The sequence below is a fragment of the Prionailurus viverrinus genome, chromosome D4 (genome assembly GCF_022837055.1).
Source record: "Prionailurus viverrinus isolate Anna chromosome D4, UM_Priviv_1.0, whole genome shotgun sequence".
Taxonomy (NCBI): Eukaryota; Metazoa; Chordata; class Mammalia; order Carnivora; family Felidae; genus Prionailurus; species Prionailurus viverrinus.
In genome coordinates, this window is record NC_062573.1 from 41,649,086 (window position 1) to 41,669,250 (window position 20,165).

Genomic DNA, 20,165 nt, shown 5'->3' on the forward strand with positions numbered 1-20,165 from the left:
TATCTCAAAATCACATGTGCTCACTTTTTACTATTAATATTTTTTTTAATTTTTTTAAACGTTTATTTATTTTTGAGACAGAGAGAGACAGAGCATGAACGGGGGAGGGTCAGAGAGAGAGGGAGACACAGAATCTGAAACAGGCTCCAGGCTCTGAGCAGTCAGCACAGAGCCCTACGCGGGACTTGAACTCACATACCGCGAGATCGTGACCTGAGCCGAAGTCGGACGCTTAACCGACTGAGCCACCCAGGCTCCCCTACTATTAATATTTTTAATGTAAAGACTGACTAAAGAAAACCACATGCCTCACTGATAACCAAACTGTTTGTTAACTGAAGGTCTGTGGAACATTTTATAAAGTGACTCAACATGAGAAGTCTGTAATATTTATGTTTTGATATTTGCATTACTTGATTTTTGAGACTAAATCTCACACTTATCTTTACATTATAATATTTAATATAAGTAATAGTCATGGCAGAACATTAATGGTACATAGGTTGCACTTACTTTGCTGAGAACATCAAAAATTAAAAAAGATTTTTAACATCTATTTATTTTTGAGAGACAGAGCATGAGTGGCGGAGAGGCAGGGAGACAGAGAGAGAGGAAGACACAGAATCTGAAGCAGGCTCCAGGCTGAGCTGTCAGCACAGAGTCGGATGTGGGGTTCACACCCACAAACCGTGAGATCATGACCTGAGCTGAAGACGGACTCTCAACCGACTGAGCCACCCAGGTGCCCTGCACATCAGAAAAAATTTTAAGCTTATTTCCTTATTTTGAGAGAGAGAGAGAGAGAGAGAGAGAGAGAGAGCAAGCAGGGGAGGAGCAGAGAGAGAGAGGGAGAGAGAATCCCAAGCAGGCTCCACACTGTCAGGGTGGAGCCCAACTCGGGGGTTGATCCCACAAACCGTGAGATCATGACCTCAGCCTAAACCAAGAGTTGAATACCCACTGGACTGAGCCTACATGTGCCCTGAGAACATTAGATTTAAAGGGAGAGAAATATTTTATTATAAAGCCCACAACATTCATCCAACTTAACCTTTTTACATATATTGGTGGGATTAATTATGCATAGACATTTTTCATGCCATTTTCTACCTGCAGTCTAATATCAGCTTTTCTGCTTGATCAAGGCTTTATGATAAATGCATGCACATACACATACATTTTATGACCTCAAAGAATTTGAAACTCTCCCACATATACCACCTGTTCCCTTTATCACTATGTCAACATCATGACTGACAACCAGGAACAAGAGGCAAACGTAGACAGGAAATGTAATAAAATAAGAGTTAAAAATCAGTGGACAAACAAAATACATTTGGAAATGAGTGGGGTCTCTGACTCACAGTAAAAGGTACTGTGCATAAGGACTCTACTCCAGTTGATAAAGTCTTTTGCCACAGGAACAAGGGTTAACGATTCTTTTGTTTTTTAAATGTTTATTTATTTATTTATTTTGAGAAAGAGAGAAGGAGAGAGGCAGAGAATGTGAGCAGGGGAGGGGCAGAGAAAGAGGGAGAGAGAATGCCAAGCAGGCTCCACACGGTCAGCCCAGAGACCGACGCGGGGCTCAGTCCCATGAACTGCGAGCTCATGAGCTGAGCCCAAGTCAAGAGTCGGTTGTTTAATCAACTGAGCCGCCCAGACGCCCCAGGGGTTAACGATTCTGATACTGCTATACATGTATATTGGAATTGGCAGATGGTGGGAGCAAGTTTACTCGCTGTTGGAGCGTGTGCATCCAGATAAGCAAGAGTTGGGGGGGGGGGGGGCCGCTAACATGATACGAGTGGTAATGGATTGCAGTTGGAAACGTCAGTACGAACTCATGTTTAGGTGGAGAAGGTAATCTCATCAGACAAATGCCGGCAGAAGTATCAATGGATACATAACCTTTTAGTATGTGTTTACAAGAGCCTTACAGTTGTTCATGTGTGAATCTAATCATCTATCCTAGGGGTTAGCAAACTGTTTCTGTAAAGCCCTGAGAGCAAATACTTTAGGCCTTGTGGGCCACATGGGCTCTGTTGAGACTACCCCATTCTGCCCTTGCAGCATGACAGAGCCATCCACAATTCTGTGAATGAATGAATGTGGCTGTGTCCACTCAGCGCACCAGATTTGGCCCACAGTCGGCCAATCTGTGATCTCTTCTAAAGAGTAACAAAAGAGGGGCGCCTGGGCGGTTCAGTCGGTTAAGTGTCCAACTAACGCTCAGGTCATGATCTCCCAGGTGCGGGTTCAAGCCCCATGTGGGACTCTGCACTGACAGCTCAGAGCCGGAGCCTGCTTTCGATTCTGCGTCTCCCCCTCTCCCTGCCCCTCCCTGCATGTGTTCTCTCTCTCTCAAAAATAAATAAACAAACATTAAAAAAAAACATTTAAAGAATAACAAAAGTGAAAGAAAGTGTATGAATACAACTACATGTATGTATGAGCTCAAATATTTAAGAAGTACTTGTAGAAAAAATGCTAGCAGAAACAGCTTTAAAACGTTAGCCACATTCTTCTCTGGCTGGTAGAATAGGAACCTTTTTCCCCCTCCTTATTCCTACAGTTGCACTTTTTATGTATTGAAAATTTGAAAAAGAAATCCTCAAAACCAGTGTCTGAATTTGTGCTTCCATCAGTAAGCTAGAGATTCCCAGGCCAATTTAAGCTTTGAAAACCTTCTTACTTGTGATATTTATATACATTAAAAAAAAAAATACTTAATCTTCATCCAAGTCTCCACAATAATAGACTTGTTTTGACATTCAGAAGCTATATTTTGAAATATTTACTTGCTTCTGATCAATTCGGATTATGATTCTCAAACTATTGTTAGTCATTCATGAATGCTTCACTTCGTCCAGAGCTGCTGAAACTTTATGAGGATCGCCTAGAGCCACAATATTGGAAAATGTTGCCTGCTTTCCTAAAGCTCTCTTTAATGACCCGTGTTCTTAACAGCCTCTGTTTAAGCGACAAAAGAGGCAGTGTTGTTAGGAGGGATGTACAGTGCATTGCACAAGTTTACCCTGGCAAGCCGCAAGCCCTGATCTGCAATCCTGTGTCAGCACTTTTCAGTCCCACTAACATGGATACAGATGGGTGTGCGGGCTGCTCCAGGCTCCTCCCGGGGCCAATCAAAACATGGAAAACAAAGGCCTTTATAAGCTCAGCACTGACCACAGTCCCTACAGTGTTGCTAAAGTCACATTTTTCCTTTGACTTTCCATCTACAGAATACCTCTCACCTGAGAGAAATCAGATTGCATTCACAGCCGGGGACTTCAGCCTGTTGTTCTGGGGAGGGGATGTGATTTTTCCCTTCGGAAAAGGGAAAATGAAGCCCTTCTCGCTCTTTCTGTAAGAACTTATGAAACAACCCAATAGCTCTCTGAACACAGGATGCAAACCAAGGACACCTAGTCAGCCCAGAGCACGGGCACACAGTTGGACAGACACTATGCAAATAAAGGAAAATGAAGAAAGTGAAGCCGTTATCTGAGACCATTCAAGGGAGAGAAAGATATGCTCGCTCAACTTCACTAGCATCTCCAAGAGCCCTACCTTAGCCACCATAAAGGTCATCCTCTCCAGTCCTTCACCCCACCCATTATTCTCTCTCAGAAAGACTTTTGTGCTATTATAAGAATTTGTCATCATATTCGGGTTTAAATTGACTTGTTTTTGTCTATTTCCCTTATTAGAAATCTGTTCTTTGTGAGGCCAGAGACTATAGTCTCTTTGTTTTCAGTTTTTGTGGTGTGTGGTGCTGTTTTCCATAGTAAAATGTGATAAATATTTGTTGAATCCCTAGATGAATAACAGGATAATTGTAGCAAGACACCAGATTACTAGTCAGTGTGTGTTCTAGTCTGGCCCTACCATCAACTAGTCAGGTGTAAAACAACAAGGTTCCCACTATGATGGGAACACGCATCCCAAACCTCAGGGACCTACATCAGAAAGCATGGACTTTCGCTCACAAGTCTGTATATTTGCTGGGGCTCCACGAGGCTTGGTTCCAGCCAGCCTTCAGGGTAGAGTCAGGTGTCTCCGTATTCTGGGACCGGCCGCCATTTGCGGCATGTTTTCATCTGTTTTCCTCGAGAATGGCAGAGCCACAGAGCAGAAAGCAGAAACACACAAACCTCCCAAAGCCTCGGCTTGGAACTGACACACTGTCACTTGTGCCTACGTTCATTCCACTGACCAAAACGAATCATATGGTCAAGCCCAACCCCAGGGGGCAGAGAACATACTCCACACAGGATACACCACAGCAAGGATGAGGAGGGAAGGAAGAATTGTGGACAAGCCACATCACCTAGCGCATGACACAAGCAAAATTCAGTTTCAATTTCCAGGAAAAAAAAAAAAGACTGACAATTCCAGTCCTGATAAGCACAGGGCTCTTCTGAGGGCCAGATGCTCTCATGTAGACATTATGTAATTAAAATTGTTTAACCAAGAGCTAAACATTGTGTAGGCACCAGATAATGATTGAAAATGACCATTGACAAGGCGCCTGGGTGGCTCAGTCGGTTAAGCCTCTGACTTGGGCTCAGGTAATGATCTCACCGTTTGTGAGTTTGAGCCCTGCATCAGGCTCTGTGCTAATGGCTCAGAGCCTGGAGCCTGTTTCAGATTCTGTGTCTCCCTCTCTCTCTCTCTCTCAAAAATAAATAAACACTAAAAAAAATTAAAAAAGAAATGACCATTTGCTTTTTCTTATAGAGAAAAAGACTACAATCAAAATACAATATGATCAGGGTGCCTGGGTGGCTCAGTCAGTTAAGCACCTGTCTTCAGCTCAGGTCATGATCTCACAGTTTGTGAGTTCAAGCCCCATATCGGGCTCTTTGCTGACAGCTTAGAGCCTGGAGCCTGCTTCAAGTTCTGTGTCTCCCTCTCTCTCTGCTCTTCTCCCACTCATGCTCTGTCTCTCTCTCCTTCAAAGATAAATAAAAACATTTAAAAAATTTAAAAAAAAAACAAAAAAACAATATGATCATTACTTAACATAAGTTGTGTGTAAAATACTGTGGGAACAGGAGACAGAGTTGTTGAGTTGGCCTGGGTGATGTTCATGATGTTCTGCAAGCTACTTTACAATTAAGGAAGAACAACCATTGTGGAGAACAGGGAAGTGGAAGTGTGTAGGAAGAGAGGAGGCATTAACTTTATCAGTAATATTTCCTTTTTAGGGTAAAAAAGGAAAGATTTGAAGCAAATATGGAAAAAAAGTTGTCATCTGATAAATCGAGATGTTGAGAAAACGGAATCTGTTACATTATTTTCTGTGTATGCTTGAAATATTTTATAACCAAACATCAAAAAATTTTGAATGTTTATTTTTGACAGAAAGAGATAGAGAGATAGTGGGGGAGGGGCAGAGAGAGAGGGAGACAGAGAATCACAAGCAGGCTCTGCAACTATCAGTGCAGAGCCCGACGTGGGGCTGGAACCCATGAACCGGGAGATCATGACCTGAGCCGAAACCAAGAGTCCATTGCTCAACAGACTGAGCCACTGAGGTGCCCCCAAACGTTAAAAATTTTTGAATTATTTTAAATTATTTTCAAATTATTCAAAATAATTATTTTAAAATTATTTTAAAACACACAAAGAAGGGAATGAGGATATTCTTGGCAGAAAGAGCACAAGTGGTAGGAAAAGTAACTTGGTCTTAATGGATAATAGTGCAAAAGGGACAATGGTGGAAGAGAGTCAAACAGAAGAATGAGAAGGCACTGTAGTCATTTCTCAGGGCTGCTGTACAAATAAATACTGGGTGGTTTAAAACAGCAGAAATTTATTCTTCCACAGTCCTCAAAGCTAAAAGTCTGAGATCAAGGGATCAGCAGGGTTGGTACCTTCAAAGGGCGCTGAGAGAAATCTGCTCCATGCCTCTGTCCTAGCTTCGTGATGGTCAGGAATTCTTGGCATTCCTTGGCTTAGAGAAACATCATTCCAACCTCTGTCTCCTTCTTCACATGGCATTCTCCTTGTGTGTCTGTGTCTTCACATGGCCATCTCTGCACCGTCTCTGTGTCCAAGTTGCCTCTTCTAATAAGGACACCAGTCAGGTTGGATTAAGAGCCCACCATACTCCAATATGACCTCACCTTAATTTAACTAATGACATCTGCAATGACCCTATTTCCAAAAAAGATCACATTCTGAAGTACTGAGGATAAGGACCTCGGCAGATCTTTGGGGGAGACCCAATTTAACCCGGAAGAAGAATCAAGATGTTGACACTACTTTTCTTAGCTATTATTATCAGCATATTTTTGTACTAACTAAAAAATTCACAAGAAGGGCATAGTATGTTGTTAACCAATTGAAAGACCTCCTCAGGGGACCTATGACTTCTCTGACTCTGTAGAGGGAAGGAAATCACACGAACGATGATGCTTTCTGCATTTTTTTCCATTTTACTATTTATTCATGTGCCTCCCAGGCTAACCCACATTATGCTCTGCTTCCCTGCTTCACACCAGCCCACGCTGGGTGACTCACCATCCTGCCCTATCAGTTTCGTCATCCAAAGAAAAAACCCTCTGGCTACTACCACCAGTGTTTTGGACGGCAGTGCTTTGCCCTGGAGTTAATTTTTAACCCCGGGCCCTTCAGAAACTCACTTGCACACCAAGATCCGGCACCAGGGGTCCGCTTCATACTTGGTGTCCAATTTAGGAAACTTCCTCAGGAAGTTCTTCACAATGTATGGGCAGAGTTTTCAGGCGTTCCTGACCTGTTTTCTGGTTTACAACTATAGAAACAGTGAATTACTTCAAATCAGTCATTCGACTACTTGGCCCATGCCTTACCCTAGCCAAATGCTTTTCCCCTCCAACTGTATGATCCAGCTCTTGTCAATTTCTCTATCCCCCCATTTCACTCCACCCTCTCCTTTGCTCCCTATTCTTAAGATCGTCTTCCTTTTGTCCTTTTCACCTCCAGGTCATTCCACAAGGTTCTCCCTCCAGCTCCTCAAATGTCTACGCATTCTCAACCTTCACTCTCGGTGGTCGAATATCACTTCTTTGGAGAGGTTTTCCCTACCCCTCTCTACACCCCTCTTCCCTAAAACAGCTTCCTCACATTCTCAGACTTACTGTGGCATTTATTTTCTTCTAGATTCCTTTGTTTATTTCATTATTTACCGACTTATTGTATGTCTCCTTTAAAAAATGAGATCATCTGTCTAGTTCAGGAATAGCCTCTGCTGCTCATACAGCACCTGGCACATAATAGGTGCCTAGTAAATACAAATTGAATGAACAGAATAAAACACTGAGCTTCCCAAAATCGTTACAAGTTTGGGGTCAAAGCAGGAAATGTAGGTCCCTTGCATTACTGGCCTGTTAGTGCTGGTGTCCTAGGCCTCTGGTCCTGTTTGCTGAGTTACTGACACTTTATTGTAAATCCCTTATCTTGAGTTTTTGACTCAGTTCCAAAGTTCTGGATTCCAGACCCTGCTTACAAGAGACAGGGACCTAAAGAACCAGCTGGTCTTCTCCCTCTCTCTCCCTGCACTCGAGCTTTTGCGTGCCGGATATTGTAACTGCTGCTCCTATCCGCCTTGACCCCAAACCCGCCAAAGTCCTTCTTGTCTGACTCAGTTCCTGTCCTCCTTCTCTCTTGTGCCTACCTTTCCACTATAAACCTTCTTTCTTGCTTCTACCCCAAACATGCCATGATGATAAGCATAAAGGAATGGTGAATCTGAACACATTTTTAGAAGCTAATCGTTCCAACTCACGGTGGCCTCTATTGGAGGCTTGTGCAAAACTGCTAGTATATCTGTGTCACTAAAATACAAATAAATGTCCACATCAATCTATGCGTTTGCCAACACCAATATAGATAGGGACTAAAGCTGCGAGGTTTTCACGTTTGGGTACTTTTAGACAACTTTCGGGTATAATTGAGACCATTTATAGGATTGATAAGGGGCATGCCTTGAAGACTCTTCTCTGTAAACCTAATTATATCACTTTCCTTAAAATCCAGTGTCCAGAAAGCATTTGAGAAAAGTTACTTTGAGTTGCCTGGATATTTTCCAAGCTCTGGATACCATAGTTAGTCACATGGAATGTGGAATGGGCTAGACGTTTTGGAATTGTTCTTGTTAAACTGGTGTAAGCGATTGACCCAAAAGCTTTAATAATCATTATTTGTTTAACGAGTTCCTGTGAGGAAAGCTATGCAGTTGTCTTGTGAAGTAGCTTCTTAAAAGGCTTTTATTTTGTCTGGATATGATAAGAATCATTACATGGTATGTCTAACCGATGAGTTAGTGCTCTTTCAGTGCATAGAAACTTCTATGGGAAAAAGAATTAGACAATAAGCACCAATGACTTAATACATGCCATGTTTCCAATTCAATTTGCTTTGATAAAAATCTAATAATCTCCAGGAACACAAATATTTATCTACAGTGATTGGACAGTTGGTTAAAATCGGCATTCTCGGTCCCTTCAAAACATTCATTTGTCCTTTATACGACCCACACATTGTCAAGAGGTTAATAATGTTGAAAAATTCCTGTGGTGTTTTTAGTTTTTGTGCTATCTGGCACAGAAACATCAGGATCCTTAATTTTGTTTTCAACATAGCATATTCCTTATTCACAATCAATGCTCCTCTGTCTTAATCAACAAAATAGGAAACAGATTTTTAAATTCTGAAATCACTATAAATTCATAGCATTTTTCCTTTGAAGTAAAATATTTTACATGACTATAGTGAAACAGGAGAAGAATTTGTTTGATCAGAAGGCTCAACAACTAAAAGAATAATAATTTGTCTTCGGAGAAACAGATCAAGATTTTAAAGGTAAACAAGTATTATTTAAGAATTTGGTAAAAATGATTTTTAAATGCGCTAGGTTTTATGTTATAGAACGTGTTTCAGAATATAATTCAGCCCTAAATACAATTATATACCACATTGCCTGTGTGCAAATATTATTCTTTCCTATTTAGACATTGTTTTAAGTATGACATTCTACCTTAGTAGCAAATATCCTGGCTCCACAGTAAAATGTACCTTAAAAAAGATAAGTTATCTGCTCCAATAAAACCATGGCAGATAAACCCTTTCATTGAATATGTCAAGCACGTGTTAAATCATAAAATCTCATAGGACTGACTGTAGAAGATACCTGCATACAAGGTTCCTATCTTTATATACATTAGATCTCTAATACGTTTCAAGTAAGCCTTTGAAAAAAGAATAATTTATAATTCGTAAGATGTGGCAATTAATATTAGACATCAAATTCAAAAGCATAGATGGGCTTCACTTCTTTCAATAAATCTCAGGTGTCTAGAAGAAAAGTACAATGGGAAGAAAACGCTGCGGATCAAAACAGTGGGTAAAGAGGAACGAACCCAATTCTAACCCATCAGAGAGATGGAAGCCTCCAGAAACAGGATGCTGTATAAGCCTCCCATTAGTCTATATGATAAGCATGTTGCTATTAAAAAGCAAAGCAACTGACCACCATTTCTCTTAAAGTATGTGAGGGAGCCTAGAGATGTTTCCATTGTCCCCATCTGTCCCCAGCTTCTTGTTTGGACTTGAAATCTCCTCCATTACCTTTATTTACCTAATCCACTGACCACCCCTCCTCTCATATCTACCGCTATTTTCTCACCTCCTTAACTTCCTTCAAAGTGATCTTGCCCCATGGGCCCATCCTGATCAACCCCAACCAACCATGTTCACGCCTTTCCCTATTTTTATCCCTACAGTTTCACTCTCAGGCACAACTCCTCTGCTCAAGGCTATCTTGCCTTGGGTCCATGTTCAGCAGCTGGTGTGTGTGTGTGTGTGTGTGTGTGTGTGCGCGCGCGCGCACGCATGCCCACGTGCCACAGCTTGTGTTTCAGGGTAACCATTCTCCCTGTGCTCAAACCCCAGCTCTGCTCTTCTGTTGTGAGGTACGTCAACTAAACCCATTAAGCTTCAATGCTCCCTTTCTGTAAAGTGAGGATTATAATGGAATTTACCTAGTAAGGATATTTTGAAGATAGAAGAGGTAATACAAGTAAATCACTCAATACAGTGCTGGTAAAGAGTAAACACATAATAAATACTGGTTTTTATTATTCTTATTGTATTTATTATTTCATCTACACAGAGGCAATTCTCTTCAGTGTGGACGCAAAATATTTTATATTACTTAGTATCACCTGTAAATTTGGTGACTGCACTGTTTGAACTAAAATTGGGACAAATCCAGAAAATCACACGTACTTATGCAGGAAAGAAACAGAAGCAGTGAAATAAAAACAGTACCAGGTGATTTGAGATGGGGAAATCACTGTGTCCCTAAGTCCTGTGCTATGCTTTTTTTAATAAAATTGAGTCCTCCAAGAAAAGTATGCTGGGTCTACACAAGTGAAGTGAAGGACTAATTGGTTTGGGGTTGAATTCTGAATTCGCAGGCAGGTTAGAACAAGCTTTTTCCCCCCTGCATGGGATGCATAAATACAGACACCTGTGCAGTGTACTAGGTTATTGCTGTTAAAGAAAACCTTATCTTCTCTTCCGACAATTTGTTGTGAGGACAATGTCAGGAAGAAAACCTTCCCAGTACCAGGGTGGGAGGGGCCAGCAGACAGAACAAAGTCGTGAAACAGACTTATTATCATGTGAAAACCAGAGCTGGAAGGAAGTTTTTGATAGAGCTGGAACCCCTGTTGCCAAGGAAAATGGGCCAGGAGGTCTATGATATCTAAGGTCTTCAGTAATTGTATCTGAGAGCAGACTTGTAACAAATGCTTTCAAGTCTGTCAACTGGATTGCTTTGGAAAATCCCAGCTGAACTCTTAGAGTCTCATCTGCCTAATTCCAATTTTGCCAATATTTTAAATGTGTATATAGTATAAGAACCAGGGCTTTCTGAAACCCTGCCATTAAGGTAATACCAGAGGAGGAGACAGAGAGGGGAGCAGGGAAGGTGTGTGGCTGAAGGTTGGTGGCACAAGAAGGCAGCTCCAACAGAGACGGACTATAACAGAATGGCCTTCTATGCTTTTTAAAGGGAATTTCCAGGATAGACACACCTCACAGACAAATCTAAGTATGGCAATACCTTCCTCATTTTCTATAATCCATGCGTCTGTTCTCAAGCACTTATGTGGATAATTGAAAAATGACAGTATATCAGGGACCTGGTAGCTCAGTCAGTTAAGCATCCAACTTCGGCTCAGGTCATGATCTCATGGTTCGTGGGTTCCAGCCCCACGTAAGGCTCTGCGCTCAGAACTCAGAGCCTGGACCCTGCTTCGGATTCTGTGTCTCCCTCCGTCTCTGCCCCTCCCTGCTTACACTCTATCTCTCTCAAAAATAAATAAACATTGAAAAATTTAAGAAAAATGACAGCATAACACATTTCTTTCCTTGAGTCTCCATTTCCCTAAAGGCAGATGAGCTTCAATACTGAAGACAAATGCTCCATGTGGCAAAGGACAGTCGTGTCTCAGGTAATCCAGTGATCTCATCCTGATAGCCCGGCCCTACCAGTGCCCTTCCCAACAACCCTGAATGGAAGCAACACCCATGCACCCATGGGAATAGAATGGCTCCAAATGGCCTTTTGTTTTCATGCTCCTAATCTTCAGAGTCCTCATGTTCTTCTCTTGACCTTGCTTTGTTTCCAAGGTGAAATATTTATATTCCTACTGTACCTTATTTTGATAGCTGGTTTATGGTGTCTCTCATTATGCTCTTTAAGATGTCATTACTGATAACCCATTAAGACTTTGTAATGGAGGAAAAAATATCCATCCTGTACTGGGATAAGAACTAGGGTCTAGGGGCGCCTGGGTGGCTCAGTCGGTTAAGCGTCCGACTTCAGCTCAGGTCACGATCTCACGGTCCATGAGTTCGAGCCCCGCGTCGAGCCCCGCGTCGAGCCCCGCGTCGGGCTCTGGGCTGATGGCTCACAGCCTGGAGCCTGCTTCCGGTTCTGTGTCTCCCTCTCTCTCTGCCCCTCCCCCGTTCATGCTCTGTCTCTCTCTGTCTCAAAAATAAATAAACGTTAAAAAAAAAATCTTAAAAAAAAAAAAAAAAGAACTAGGGCCTAAAAGGTAAAAAGAATATGTATGGTCCATTATCTACTTACCACCAAATGCAGACACACCATAATTTATGCCAACATATATAGAGTATATAGACAGCATAAAACTAGGGCATGAATTATTATTATTGTTGTTTTGAGAGAGAGAAAGAAAAAAAGAGAGTGGGGTAGGGGCAGATGGAGAGAAAGAGAGAGAATCTCAAGTAAGCTCCACATTCAGCACAGAGCCCAACTCAGGGTTCCATCACATGACACTGGGATCATGACCTGAGTCAAAATCAAGAGTCAGATGCTTCACCAACTGACCCACCCAGGTGCCCTAAGGCAGAAATTATTGAAGCCAGGTCCAGGTACCCAGTTCTTCAATATACTGTTCAATATACTGTTCTCTCTACTGTAGTGTATGCTTGAAAATTTCCATCACAAAAAACTTCAGAAATATATATGGGATCCGACAGACAAACTCAGAAAAGAAAAAAAAAGTGATCTGAATGATATTCTCTGATGTTAGATTACTGTAGGCAGCATTCCTATGCTTAGGAGACATCCAGTGTTCCTCTCTGCAACCTTGGGAAGCTTGTGGGAGGAAGAGGGGTGTTTATTTTTAGTGTATGTTACTTTAGTGAGTGCCCAGTTTTCTTGCTGAGGTGGTCCAGGCACGAAATGCTATGTATTTGATTTTTTCAAACTACATGGCGGCAAGGAAATAAAAGTGTAAAAGCTTCGGTATTGGACAGACTAGATTCAAACACTCTTAGGGTACAACTTGGGAGCAATTACTAATTTCTCTGACCTTTCATCCCCTACAAATATCAGTTTCACAAGGTTATTATAGAAAAAGTGCCTACCGATAGGTCTAGCAAATAACAGATTGTCGATGCATTCTCATTTCCTTCCTACTTGTCATATTTTCAGCTGCCAGTCATATAGCATGTTGAAAAAATTCCAAAGACTTTCTAGATATAACTCGGAAACCTTTTCAGTTCTCCAAAACACCAGCAAAATCTTGGCATATCCAGTCACTGCACATTATTAATAGTAGAGCTATTAATAGACAAGGAACCCACGCCTTTAGATAGACACCAGATTGTGTGGTGTTATTAGAAAGGACAACAAACTCTCAGTTAGGGACATGAATTCTCATCTCCACTCTCTCACTAAGAAGCATTGCCTTTAAAAGGGACACCTAGCCATCTCCTGTCCTTGGAGAAGAAATTTTTCTAAAGCATTTTTGAGCCCCCAACTTTCTAAAACGGAGAGAATGATAAGCATAGAAACAGACTAAACTACATATGCCATTAATAATTTGATATGTTACTATACTAAATAGACATCAGTTTGATTGTCCTCAGGTATGAAAACCACCCTTATTAGATTCTGACAAAGTAAAAGCACTATACAAATATGAGGTTTTGACTCTGAATCAAATGGCCTTGGCCAGAGGCCACTGCAAATAGTTCTGTTGTGTGATTATTACTGTTTTTACTATGATGAAAGCAGGATTATGAATTTAATGCAATAAATAGCTGCAAAGTAGCTAAAGCTCAGCATAGAGAATAATTAACAGTGTGGGACATCAGCAGACCCCTGGCCTGGCCCCGTGCTTACCGTGGCCTTGGCAAGTTACAGTTGCTTGATTGCTACAACAAAGCATACCCTGTCTTTAAAAGTTGTTAGAAGTTAAATGAGACAATGCTGGTAAAATGTTCCTGGTATTACTAAGTGCCTAAGAATCTATTTTCTTCATGAATTTCCACTTTGGAAATATTATATCAGTACTTTATCAATCAGGTTGATTTTCCAGAGTTAAAATTCAAAATTTTACTTTTCATATTTATGAGTCATTCACTGTTACATGTGTATGTGTGAGAGAGAGACAGAGACACAGAGATTACACATTTATAGGGTTTAAAAAAACAGCAAAATCTTAATTAAATAGCAAGAGGACAGTATACAGCTGAGCTGAGCAGTCATGAAGGCAACATGGAACTCACAGACAGACTAGAGGGAGTTAAGGAGTGGGTGACTCTCAGTAAGAAACTGCTTCCTTCCATCAAAAGTCACAGATGTCTCTACAGCCCTTGCCACCACAGCCCCGGTCACAGGCAAGTTGTGCACGCACATCAGTCAAGACGATATGCAAATCACCCTTGAACAACAAAGGAGTCACATCTCCAGCATATTCCATATCTGAAGAATTGAAAGCTAAGAAAAGAAAGAGCCTGAACAAGGCATGTAAACACAGTTGAAGGGTCTACATTTGAGATGCTACATTTTGAACAATTGCCGGAGACAGCATTCTCTTCCGTGGAAAATCAAGCTTTCATTCAAGAGAGTGACCCATAAAACCTAGACAGTGCTGGATGTGACCCAGCACTCTGCTACTGACACAGAGCAGCAGGTGCCCCAAAACCCAGAGGACAGGAAGAAACCAACACACAAATGGAACCACCCAGACCCAGCCTTCCTCCGACCTCATTTATCATAATCCTAATGGATGGGGACAGAGGACAAGCCGCTGCTGGTGTGTGCTGTTTTTGCTACGTGTGAATTCAAGGCACAGATGAATCTATGTATTTCCACCGTTTAGGCTGAGGTCTTCTCAAAGATGGCCTGCAGTTTTGTTTTTTTTAAAAAAAGAAAAAAATCAGGTGAACTGGACTGATAACCATACAACATTTGCAGAGAAACACCCATGACAAACGATGGCCAGACAGCCTAATCCTATCTGAGGGCACCACCTCTGATGTGTACACGACAGATATTGATTTTGGCCCTGACAGTCTTCAGCCTCTCACCACAAGACGGGATTTGGAAACCTCAGGCAAGCTGGCTGTCTTTCCCTAGGGGCTCAGTATCATCGCCGGGGACTCCGGGGGAAGAACAGACCCCAGGGCTTTTACTATTTGAGGACCAAGGGATTATCTTCCTGTCTCCGCTCCAAACTGAAAAAGCAAATCGTCTACTTTTACGTTTCTTCTGGCTCATAAGTCTTCCTCAATGCTTCCCTCATTTTTCTTCTTCCTTTCTCTCCTCACAGTTTCTTTTCCCAAAGCCATTCATCTTGTCCTCACCTCCTATCAACCAGGAAATCATTTAGCTGCTGAGACGGGTGGCCCCAGTTTACTTTGTTTTAAAGATAGACTTACCCCCTAGTGGAATCCCTGCCAGAAAGCCTGCTCCACCGCCGCCCCCACTGCCCCGCCGCCCTCACCTCCTCATCCTTGAGTAAGAAAACCCAGACATTTATCTGGGCCTGCAACTGCCCTTGCCGGAGGAGCCAGAACCTCCCAGACAAGGGAGGAAATGCTGTAGACAATAGCTGAAGCCACTCGGTCCACAGCACTCAACTTTTCAACCACACCCATTGGTGGAATTTGTTACCGGTAAACACGCATTGCTCTAAGCACCATTATTTGTTAGAGATGAAAGGGAAAAATCATCTGCTCCTGAAGTCAGCCCAGCTCTTACAGATGATTCTGGATCTGATACACATGAAAAGTGGATTATTTGTGCTTCTCTGAGCCAGAAACTAGACAGGGAAGCCCTTTGCTACCTAAAGATTGCCCTTTTCTCGGTACCTGGAGCCCAGTTGGTCTGCTGAAACTCCAGGATGGGCAATGACTTCAAATCAGATTGTAAAGTAATGAGGGCAGAGAACATGAGAAACCTGTGCAACACTGCTTGGAAACCTTATCAAAATCCCCTTTAAGAATTACATGGTGGTTCGAGTTAGCCTTACAAAATTACATTTAACCTAAGTAAAATGATAATAAGAATAGTGAAGGATACGGAAAAAGAACAATGAGAGTACCAGCAATGATCCACATCCTGAGGGGGTCCTTCCTGACTCACCCAGCCTGTCTCCCCATAGGTGAAGCTGCTACCTGTCAGAACTCGCAACATCTCTCGGGATCCTCTTCTCTTTCGTGGTATCTCTCAACTTAGTCCAGCAGCCATAGCTCCAACCTCTCTCCAGCAACTGGCAAATAATGAGCAAATCATTCAGTCAATGTATTGCATTCAATGTATTTCAAATACTTTGCAGTTCTGTGTAGGGTCTTCAAAGTCAGCATAACCCTGTTATGTTTCTATCTCTTCCACGGTAAACGCTCTGTCTTTTAATGACGGATTTGATTTTTCCAATAGCCAAGAGGTGTACATAGCCAGTCCCTCTGGGAAATAAAATTGGTTATCAAGCGAGATAAAATATTTTCTGTTAAAAATGAAGTGTATTCTATTTTTTTAATGTTTGTTTATTTATTTTGAGCGAGTACAAGTGGGGGAGGGGGCAGAGAGAGGGGGAGAGAGAATCCCAGGCAGGCTCCACACTCAACACAGAGCCCCACGAACCGTGAGATCATGACCTGAACTGAAATCAAGAGTCGTGTGTTCAACCAACTGAGCCACACAGGTGCCCCCAAAATATACTGTTAAATAATGTGTGTGTGTGTGTGTGCGTGCGTGCGTGTGTGCGTGTGTGTAATAAATTGGCTCTGAAAGATGTTTCCACTGGTAGGTTTAAATATGTTTTATACCAGTAGGTATGAAAAGTTTCCAAGGGTCACAGCTCTGAAGGACAATTCACATTTGGATATACACATTATGCTATGTTTGCTTTAAAAGATTGATTATTTTATAGCTACAATTCATAAAGCCTGTGGTCATAAAACACCTCCCTCTATCTTGGAGGCAGACTACACTTGTACAAATAATGTTATCAGGTTCTAACTCAGCTAAGACCACTTCTGGCCCTAAACATGGCTAGACTCCATTCCACTCTCAAGTAGCCAGGACCACAGGATCTATTCCCAAACATGACTTCTAGCTTACACAGGAAAATAAAAAAGGAAATTTCATTGCAAAGGAACCAATCCTGTAAAAGGATAAGAAGTCACTAAAAAATCAAAACAGCTTCAACCATAGAAAAAAGCTTAATATTGGTTTGGGGGCATTTTTGTCAATTACAAAGGGCTTTTAAAGAGAGAGGCAGCAACTTTATCTCGATACCACATCTGCCACTTGCCAAGGTGTGGCATCCATCTCCAATAACCCTGCTTTGTCACCATCCAGCTCCAACGGACTCAACGGTGCCCTTTGTCACTTGCAAGTCTCACTCCTCAAATCTGCTGCTTGCTACTTGAAAAGCTCCTAATCTACAATTTCGTATTCTGTGCCCACAACCTCCACGTTATGTTTACTCATTCTCTTCTTAATTCTCTAAAAAGTGGGATTCTGGTTTCCAGAAATAAAGACTGGACTTGAGATGGATTCAATTCTTGGCTTTTAGTTGTGGCCTCAGAAAATGTCATTAAACTTCCTAAGTCTTTCCAAATAAAAAAGAAACTATTATAGGCTGTCCTAAATTATTTAATATATATTCCTTAAAAACTGAAAAAAAACATGACTATATAAGGCAAGTGTTTATGAGTTTGGTGTATTTTCATCTGCATATGTTACATACATAAGTTTTATGACGTGGGAACATAGTATAATATTTATTGTTGTGCTGTGTGCTTTGCTTCCCTTTACAAGATTACCAGTAATGCAGCCTCCGCTTATACATGTCTTTGCAGTGACCAAGAGCCACATAATTGTGAAAGTAATCCCTTCTGTTGTGGCTGCTGAAATGCTGGCATTGTATCTGATATTGAGAGGTCCTCCCCATTTTGGTTTTAGATCTTCCTCCCTCTACCTGCATACCTTTGCCCTCCTGCGGTCTTCTAGAACAACACATATAAATCTAATCCCTTTGCCATATGACAACCCTAAAATATTGAAAGTGAGCTTTCATATCTCTCCAGCTCTTTTCTTCTCCGATCTGAGTAGCCTTGGTGTTTTTGTTTTTCTTTGTCCATTTCTCCTCTGACGTTATTTGTGGGTCCTTGGTCGTCCTCACCATAGCATGTGCCAACTCTAGCTTCTCACACCCCTGAGGCCTCCTTCAGTTCCATCTCTCACCTGAAACCCTTACCCTGTCAGTGTAAACTCCTCTCTCTCCCCCAACTTCTACTGAACTTCATTCTGTTTTCATAGGTCTCCTCATCTAGGCTGTAAAAGATATGTCTTGGATTTCTTTTGGAACAAACCACTACCCACTTTTCACCTCTGCCATCATCAACCTCATAGGAGACTGTCTCAAAGCTACCTTTAGATTCTTTTGGTTGACTTTGGCAGTTATTTCCTTTTTTTTTTTTTATGTAACCAATACATTTTCTGTGCATTGTTGCAACCTTTAGAACAGTCTCAAAAGCTAATAAACTAATCAAAAGGCTTTATGAAGTGGAAAAAGGAAGGATCAAACATAAAGAGAATTGTATTCATCATCTGGGCCCAGTTTTATTTTCTTTAATGTGCATATGTATACATAGTTGTCAAAATGACTACTCTAGAGTCCAACTGCTAAGGTTCAAATCCCTATCACTTAATAGCTCTGTGTCCTCTCTTTATTTCTGTTTCTTCATCTGTAAAATGGGGATAATAGAAGCCGCCTCATGAGGTTGTTATGAAGATTTCGCGATTACCAGTAATACGTGGGAAGTGCCTAGATCAGTAGTTGGCACTAGGCAAGCAAATGTTTGCTACTGTGATGCTGAAGAGGACAATGATCTAGGTGCTCGGGAAAATCACTTTTCATCTTTCCAGGTCTCAACTCCCTAACCTGTAAAACGAGAAGGAAAAAGGATTAAATGCTTCCAACTGTGATAGTGACAACTGTACGATCCTAGAGCCCTTGACATTTTACAAAGCACGTCCATATGCAGCAGCTCACCGGGAAACACTCATCAGTAGCCCATGCTTTCAGTATACCTGACTTGCTGAAACAGCTGACCAATGTACTGGAAAGTCTAAATACTGACTCTGGGCCCTGGCCTCCATTTAGCAGAAAGATCCAAAGTCCTCAAATAGCTTATGCCTTCTCCAGTATCTGGCTTGCTATCTGCAAAATAATTCACCTTGAAAATCTGGACTACCAAATGGCATGTAAGAAACTGGAAAGAGGCAGGCAACGAATAAAAAAAGGCAAGGATATTTATTGAGTATCTACAATATAGATCATTATAATGTCAATCCCATTAAGCCCTCACAACAACCCGCGTGGAAGGTTTTACTACCCGTATTTCTGAGATGATTTCCTCATAGAGGCTCAATACGAGTGCCAAAGTCACACAGTTACTAAGTTGAAATCAGGTTGGAAGTCTGACTGAGCTCAAAGCTTGAGCTCATGCTAAAGTTCCACACTGTCTCCCTGAGATTTGCAATCTACTAGGATTGGGATACTGGTTGCCATTTTAACTTCTCTGCTCAACCTTAAGCCCACTGAAAGGTTTTGTTCGATAAATGGTGCCAAGAACATGATGAGGTATTTTATCATAACAACTGGCCTATAGGTGGCAATATTTTCCACTCGCGACTGACCCAATCCAGCACTCATCACGAAAGCCTCAATGCAAAAATGTCACTGTATTTTGAAGGCACCCTGAGACAGCTCTACCTCACAAGTCCACCCCGTAAGCGATCCAGACAGCTATTGAGCAATGACATTTCTTCCATATTTACAGTGTAACAGAGAACAAACACGTCTAAACCATGATCATTGTTCCATATAATAAATATTGTCATTGAATGAGCTCAGGCCACTTTTTTTTTTGTTCTTGTTCTTCCTCGTTTATTTCCCACCAACACATTTTATTGCTCCCTGGCTTGATGGCTGCTAGCCCTGAGGGCACGTGAAAGTGAAGTCAGCAGAACTGTTGCTGAAAAGTCTCCAGTTGGTCAACAGACTTGCTTGCCCATTCAAAGGAAGTAGCATGAAAGTGAGGGAGCAACGAAGCCGTGGTCTTGAGATCCCAAAGATATCACTGTGTTTGGCAAACTCCACCGAACTAGAACGTTTGGCCTTAAATAAGTGAAATTATAATTATATGTTAAGCTACATCTACATCAGGGGCTCCTGGGTGGCTCAGTTGGTGAAGTGTCCAACTCTTGATTTCAGCTCAGGTAGTGATCTCAAGGTCTGTGAGTTCATTCAAGCCCCGAATCAGGCTCCCCGCCTGAT

The 20,165-nt window shown here is 41.7% G+C and overlaps 1 long non-coding RNA gene across 14 annotated transcripts in view; it reads right to left on the minus strand.

Annotated features, from left to right (window-relative positions):
- LOC125150883 (uncharacterized) overlaps positions 1-20,165 on the minus strand; it is a 195,719-nt gene that overhangs the window by 72,306 nt on the left and 103,248 nt on the right. For 11 of the 14 annotated variants that reach the window (XR_007146524.1, XR_007146523.1, XR_007146522.1 and 8 more), the window contains 4 exons: positions 18,631-18,767; positions 15,962-16,088; positions 6,654-6,784; positions 5,883-6,075 (listed from right to left, as the gene is read on the minus strand). This is a non-coding gene — a long non-coding RNA (uncharacterized LOC125150883). The remainder of the gene's footprint in view (positions 1-5,882; positions 6,076-6,653; positions 6,785-15,961; positions 16,089-18,630; positions 18,768-20,165) is intronic. The other 3 variants (XR_007146530.1, XR_007146526.1, XR_007146521.1) reach the window with 2 other exon arrangements.